Here is a 7,486-nt window from a genome sequence, read left to right as displayed (position 1 = left end):
GCCTTTATAAGCTGGCACCATATTCCCGGCTTTCTTCTTCTTTATGCACGAGTCCTTCCGCAGGCCTGAGCACACCTGTCTGTCTCTCTTATCTTAATAAAACTCTTGTTAGTGGATTCTGTTGTGTTTCGTGACATTTCCTTGCAGGATAAGAGCGCCGCCAAATAACTAACAGTTACCACATAGTTAATTGCTGTGGGATGTTCTGTATGGCAAATGTGTTGCTAATTAGTCAATAAATAAAACACTGATTGGCCATTGGCTAGGCAGGAAGTGTAGGCAGGACAAGGAGGAGAATAAAGCTGGCTAGTAGAAGGCTGAGTCAGAGAGACACTGCCAGCTGCCACGATGAGAAACAGCATGTGAAGATGCCGGTAAGCCACGAGCCACGTGGCAAGGTATAGATTAATGGAAATGGATTAATTTAAGCTGTAAGAGCAGTTAGCAAGAAGCCTGCCACGGCCATACAGTTTGTAACCAATATAAGTCTCTGTGTTTACTTGGTCGGGTCTGAGGGGCTGTGGGACTGGCAGGTGAGAGAGATTTGTCCTAACTGTGGGCCAGGCAGAAAAACTCTACCTACAAATGGCGTCCAACGTGGTGGCAAGAGTTTCCACCTATAACCTGAGAAAAAAGATTCTAAAACGGAGCTAAAAACAGTTCCTAATTGTCTCTCTCAAATGAGCGGCAGCTGCCAATTTGAGCTACTTGTGGGTTCCTAGCGTGTGCGCTCGACCTGCAGTATGGCGGGAATGAGGCCTCTGCAAGTGGCACATTAAGCTGCATGGTGGATTTAGCCTTTTCTAGTACAAAACAAAAAAAAGAGGTTTCTGGACTACACACTGCTTGGATAAAAGCATAGACCCACGATAGCTCCCAGAGCTGGTGGAAAAGGTAACACCACCATGTTGGGAAGCTGAGGTGGGTGGAGCCAGCAGCCACAGCTGCTGCAGTTTAAGGCAATAGATTCACAATAAGACAGATTCAGATGTAATAGTTTACAATGTGTGTAAAAGATACGTAGGCTTGAAAGAGACAAAAAAGATGATATATAGAGTTATAGAAACAAATATATAGTTTTAAAAAATAAAGTCTTTAAAGAGACAGTAAAGGTAGTATAAAAAATAAGCCACGTAAAAATGGATATTACACAGAGACTCTGCATTGTGTTGTCTTTGGGACTTTTAACTGCAGAAAAACATTTGATTGTAAAAGCTGTTGAGTTATGCCAAAATGTATATTTTAAAGGTACCTTGACTTCAAAATTTGAATATAAGGATATGTTGCTTTGGAAAGGAGACTCTGCTTTTGTTCCCACAGAAAGCCAGAGGCTATGGATTTGTTCCAGATTAAGATACATCAGGTTTGACCAGCCAAGACCCCCTGAAAGGTCTCCGATGACACCATGGTCCAGATGATCCAACATCCAGAATGGTTTCAAGGCAACTGGCTCAGACGATACAGCCTCATGGACTATTCCATAATCCTAAAATTTTCTTTGTTTCCCCATAAGATACAGCGCCCCCCTCCAGCAGGAAGTAGTAAGAGAAGCTACGCCCAAATTCCCAAATTATATGTAATTTTACTTTGTTAAGGTTAAAACCTTCCTTTTTGAAAAAAAAAAGGGGGGGGAAGTGCTGTGGGATGTTCTGTATGGCAAATGTGTTGCTAATTAGTCAATAAATAAAACACTGATTGGCCATTGGCTAGGCAGGAAGTGTAGGCAGGACAAGGAGGAGAATAAAGCTGGCTAGTAGAAGGCTGAGTCAGAGAGACACTGCCAGCTGCCACGATGAGAAACAGCATATGAAGATGCCGGTAAGCCACGAGCCACGTGGCAAAGTATAGATTAATGGAAATGGATTAATTTAAGCTGTAAGAACAGTTAGCAAGAAGCCTGCCACGGCCATACAGTTTGTAACCAATATAAGTCTTTGTGTTTACTTGGTCGGGTCTGAGGGGCTGTGGGACTGGCGGGTGAGAGAGATTTGTCCTGACTGTGGGCCAGGCAGAAAAACTCTACCTACAGTTAATTCCTTGTGAGTACTTCAGAGTGCTGGATTCTGAAGATTGCTACATCCTTATGCAGGCTTTTATTGGCACCAGCCACCCCTATCTCCCTGGCCGCCCACATTTGCCACTGAAACACCAATACAAAGCAAGCAGCCTTCACCCTCAGGATGCCAGCGAGGCTCTGAAATTTGGGAGTCCCATCCATAGCATCCCCCTGCCTCTCAATCTCTCCTTTCTTATCAAGATTCAAGGGTCTCTCTTCTCAGCTCCATCTGCCAGCGACAGTTCTCTGGGACACTTAGTTTTCCTTAGACAATGAAAAGGAACTTCTCAATGGGAGGGTCCTGTCACTCAGACTGGCTGTTGATTCTGCTAAGATCCACTTGGTAATGGCCTCCATCACCCAGTGCTGTGGTGGTCCCGAGAAGACAAGCTTCACGGAGGAGGCCCCGACCGTGAGAATGCTCCCCTCCTGGCTTCTTATGTGAGGATGATTCAGTGATATAAAAATCTTTCTTTGCAAGGGTGAGAGACATGGGGTGTAGCGAGCGCCCTGTCTGATCTGGAGCCAGCTCCAAGCCCTACAGTTTGTCTAAACGCATCCCTATGGCAGTTTGCCCATGCTCACACCCATGCAGGAGGGCTGCAGCACCCCAGGACCCGCCTTCGGAAGTGAATTAAGCCCTTGGGTGAGACTTTCTCACAAAGGCTTCCCATGGGAGTTCTACTATCCCCCAAAGGGGAGTGTTGTGAGAATTTGGATCGTTTTCACTTTCACAATGATTAGCTGACATGCTAGGGGTGGCTTTCTTGGGGATGGAGGAATGCTAGCTAATCTGCCCTGTGCGGTACCTGTCGTTCATACAGCCAAACACTGTTGTGAGTCCTGTTCTCTTTTTCCCCTTTCCTTTTCTTTTTTTTCCGGTCAGTTTTTTAATGAATGAATTTTGATCTTTGACAATTTCATACACGTACTTAAGACATTCTGATTTCTCTCTTTGACCCTCTTCTAGCTCTCTCTCACCCTCAAGAGACCCTGCATTATTTCTGATGTTTCTCTGCAGAGCCCTGTGGAGGAAAAACACATTCGTGATGGCCTGAGTCTGAATGTAAACTCCTAAACACAAGTGACTTTTCACACAGTGGTTAAAGAAATTGTCTTTGAAGCATACAAGTACCTTGCAAGTCAATGGACTGTTTGATCTTCATGCAGTAACACTCCCGTGTGTGTGTGTGTGTGTGTGTGTGTGTGTGTGTGTGTGTGTGCGCGCGCGCGCGCGCACATGTGGAGGCCAGAAGTCAACGTCAGATATCTCCCTCAGTTGCTCTGACTTTGTTTTGACACAGGTCTCCCTCTGAACCTTGAACGTGATGATTCAGCGAGACTGGCTGGTCAGCAAGCCCCATCTTCCATCTCCAACCGCAGTGCTAATATTACAAGTGTAGGCCATCACATGCAGCTTTTTGTGAACTGTGGGTTCTGGAGGGTTGATCACAGGTCCTCATGCATGCATGGCAGGCACTTTGACCACCAAGCCAGCTCCACAGTCCTACCCTAGCTTTTTGATCATTTGGTTTAGGAGAAAATTGAGAGGTATACATTTTTGCTTTTCACTTAAAAATTTTGTCCCTCAGAACAGATCGTGAAGAGTAAGTCTGTATAATAGAAATATTTATTAGGCAACATGTGTTGAGTAGGTATTTAAGGCAAGACCAATGATTAGTTCAGAGACTTCAAACCTTGACATGTTGGCTATTCACACCGTAATTTCTCAAACAGGGGAGCTACAGTTTGATTCCATATTCTTTAAAAATTGTTTAAGTTGTTTTTGTTTCTGATATGATGTCAATCAAAAAGAATTTAAACCTGTACTTTCTGTATTAGTCAGGACACTGTCCTTGGATGACAATAGATATACAATATAGTGCCTGTGTTCAAAGGTTTGTTTATGATCATGATGGCAGGGATACTACTCAGCTGGTGGTCACTGGCTAATAATAAAATAATAGAGGGTAACTTAGCCTTCATGTTTCTGGAAAATTAATTTATCTGCAACAGCCCCTTTGTTAAAGTCAGACAAACAAACAAAAATATGGAGGAGCTTGGCATTGCGGCACACTTCTGTAGGTAGAAGAAGTGAGAGGATCAGAAGTTCAAGATCATCCTTAGCTACTTCATGAGTTCGAGGTCAGCCTGAATTACATTGAGATTCTGTCTCAAAAGAGCCAAAAGTAAATAAGTAAATAAAAAAGATGGAGGAGACAGATATTACTTAGGTTTTTTTCCCCTAATTGTTGCATTCTATAAGGAAGAAGAGAGATACTGAATGTTTTGTGGGTATCTGTTTTATCATCGGCTTAGTGGCTATGCTTTAATCTATATATTTTTTGATTTATTTTATATATATATATAAAATTTTATATATATATATATATATATATTTGAGTGCTGTATCTGTATGTACACCTGCTTGCCAGAAGAGGGCATCAGATACCATTACAGATGGTTGTGAGCCACCATGTGGTTGCTGGGAATTGAACTCAAGACCCCTGGAAGAGCAACCAGTGCTCTTAACTGTTGAGCCATCTCTCCAGGCCACAATCCACTGCTTTGAGCCAGCAATTGTGACTCTGCAGTTACTGGCCTGCTTCTCTGGCAGTGGCTCAGCCACCCAAGCCACAGCCTGGTGGGAGGGAATTCTATCCTTCAGGCACTGGCTCTGTTGCTGCCGCTAAAGGTAGCTTTAAATAAATCTCTTTGGTCTATTTATAAATAAGACTCATGATTCAAAGGCTGGGGTGAAAACCTGCTAGCTCAGAGAGGCTGAGCAGCAACTAGCCGACCTTCTTTCCTTGGTGGCGTCTCTGAAAAAGCCTGTCCTTCCACTCTGCCAACACACACAAAAAAGTGGCACCATTCCACATCCCCCCTACTATTTCCTAAGCATCTCTCTATCTCCCAGATGCTCTCTGATGCTTTATGATTGCTTCCTGTCAACTAGTTGCTAACTCAGCCTCCTAACCCAAGGTTAATTTTATTTGACCAAATGCAAATGCAAACTCAGGGTTCACAATGTGATCGAATATCCCCCAACAGGTACGACCATCCAGACTTTGCCCACCTTGGGCAATCCCATCTCAGAAAATACAAGTGACACCCTTACCCCTGGGGGAGGACAGCTCCAGGGCTAAGAATTCAGAGCCTATTCCAGATAGGATTTGCTCAAGGAGGCAGTCACAGACCCCCACCACTGCTGTCCTAGCTCATTCTCTCAGTGACAGGGAAGGTCTTGAAACAGCAAGAGTGAAGGAACAATGATATCTCCAAGGGCAGTCTGACCATGGGAATCGGACATGTGGGAAGCCTCAGGTTCAGGACGCAGTTCATGAAATGACTTGGAAACGCTAATGTTCCCAGGGAAGCTATAAAGTTCCCATGGAAACTGTAATGCTCCCAGGGACTCAGCGTCATAATCAGAGCCCTGTGAACCTATTATACAGAGGGAAAGGAAGAGAAACTGTACACTCTGCTCATTCCACAGCCGAATCACAGATTCTGGCTGCTCCCTTCACAACAAAGACACATTCACCGTGCCTGCCCCCTCACCCCCTGCATCTACCTGTACCTTTAGCTAAAGAAGCCAGTCACTCTAGGCTGGTCTTCTGGGATCAGTTGTCAAGTGTTGCCCAGTGCTCAGGGCTCTCTGATAGGAATTCCAACCATGCCCCATGGTTGCTCATGCCTGGCGGAACACTTAGATGACTCCGCCTAGTGACCCATGCCCCATGGGTATGTGGTCATGTAGTTGCGCGGATGTGACCGTGTGATCTCTGCGTGTGGGACTGTGTGCGCAGGTGCGACCTGGCCTTTATAAGGTGCCATGTTCCCCCAGTCTCTTTCTCACATGTATCTTTCCACAGGCCTGATTGTAAGGATTATGTCCTTAATTACGTCACCAGCCTGCGATGGCGTCCCAGCCTAAAAAGCGGGCGTGCCCCCTCTGTGCCCTCTCTTTCCACACTCTCTCCTTCTGTATTCTCTCTCTCTCTCCCTCTCTCTCCCAATAAAGCTCTAGAAAGGTAACCATGGCTCGTGATTCTTCCGCCACCACAATATCCAGTGCTCTCTTTTGTTGGCATGGCCACCACCCAGCCATGAGTGCTGCCGCTTAACCAACACTGATCACATCTGTCCTTTCTCTTTGTCTTGATAAAACTCTTGTTAGTGGATTCTGTCGTGTGTCACGACTTTTCCTTGGGGGCAAGAGTGCCGCAAAAAAAAAAAAAAAAAAAAAACAACACTCTCCACTTTTTCTCCTCACAGATCTCTCCTTCTGAGTGCCCACACATGTGACTTCTGGCAGTGCCCACTAATGACACTTCTGCTGTGGTTTCTGCCTGGGCTCTGGGAGGCTTTGTTTGGTTTGAGGACACGAGCAAGGAAACAGAAACATTTTTTTTTTTAAACCACTGTGGAGAAACCTTGTGATCAAGCCATCAGGAATGCCATTATATTCAGGAGGCAGATACTCCTGGGGACTAGCAATTTGTTAGGTCCCATGCCAGGTCTGGGTGACACAAAGATAAAGAAGGATGGAAACTTCTTTTTATCATCTGCTGGTCAAAAGACGCACTCAGGGGTGGTATCAGGAAAGAATGGTTTGGCTTCTGACTCTGCCAGGAAATTACAGAACAGTTACCTCTCTGTCAGAATTCCCCCAGCTGCTTAATTAACAAAGGGTGTGGATGGTCCCATTGCCTGCACTGCCCCTCATGTTCTAGGTCAGAGAATCTGAGCCCGAGAAGAATCATAGGTAACTGGATTAATTCTTTCATGTTCTCAGAGGAGACTGGACACCTAATTTCCTCCATTATTTAAATTCCCATACCATAGTTAATATATGCAAAAATGTGAGAGTCACACAGTTAAACAATAGAGCCCAGGAGCAACGGCAGTGCTTATGAGCCTTCCCTCAGGGTTCCTCAGCACGGTCACGTTAGCTGATGGCTTTCCTCTTAGTTCATCTTCTCTAGTCCCCTAGCAGCTGATAGCATTCTAAACCTTATTTCTCTAAGTCCTTGGTATCAAATGACTTAGCACGAACTTCTCCTAGAAGTACAGCATTACATAAATCTTGTGCACGTGCACAAGTGTGTCTCTAGGGTAGGACTGTTAGGCAACAAATATGTGAACGCTCAGCCTCTTCTGGTTATATCAACTCCCACTAACAGTGTCTGAAAATTGCAGTTGACTCACAACTGTGTCAAACTCTTGATGCTGTCATACATCTTGATTTTTGCCAATCCAGTGAAAATGTGGGTGAAAAATGACATTTACTGGTGTCTTACTTAGTAACACCCTGTTGTTAAGGAGCCTGAATATTATTTGTGTATGTACAACCATTCATGTTTCATGCTCTAAGATCCTTCACCCCCGTGTGTGTGTGTGTGTGTGTGTGTGTGTGTGTGTGTG

This window comes from Peromyscus californicus, unplaced genomic scaffold (genome assembly GCF_007827085.1).
Source record: "Peromyscus californicus insignis strain IS unplaced genomic scaffold, ASM782708v3 Scaffold_1__1_contigs__length_55948999, whole genome shotgun sequence".
NCBI classification, from domain to species: Eukaryota; Metazoa; Chordata; class Mammalia; order Rodentia; family Cricetidae; genus Peromyscus; species Peromyscus californicus.
Note: the sequence above shows the minus strand (reverse complement) of the source record.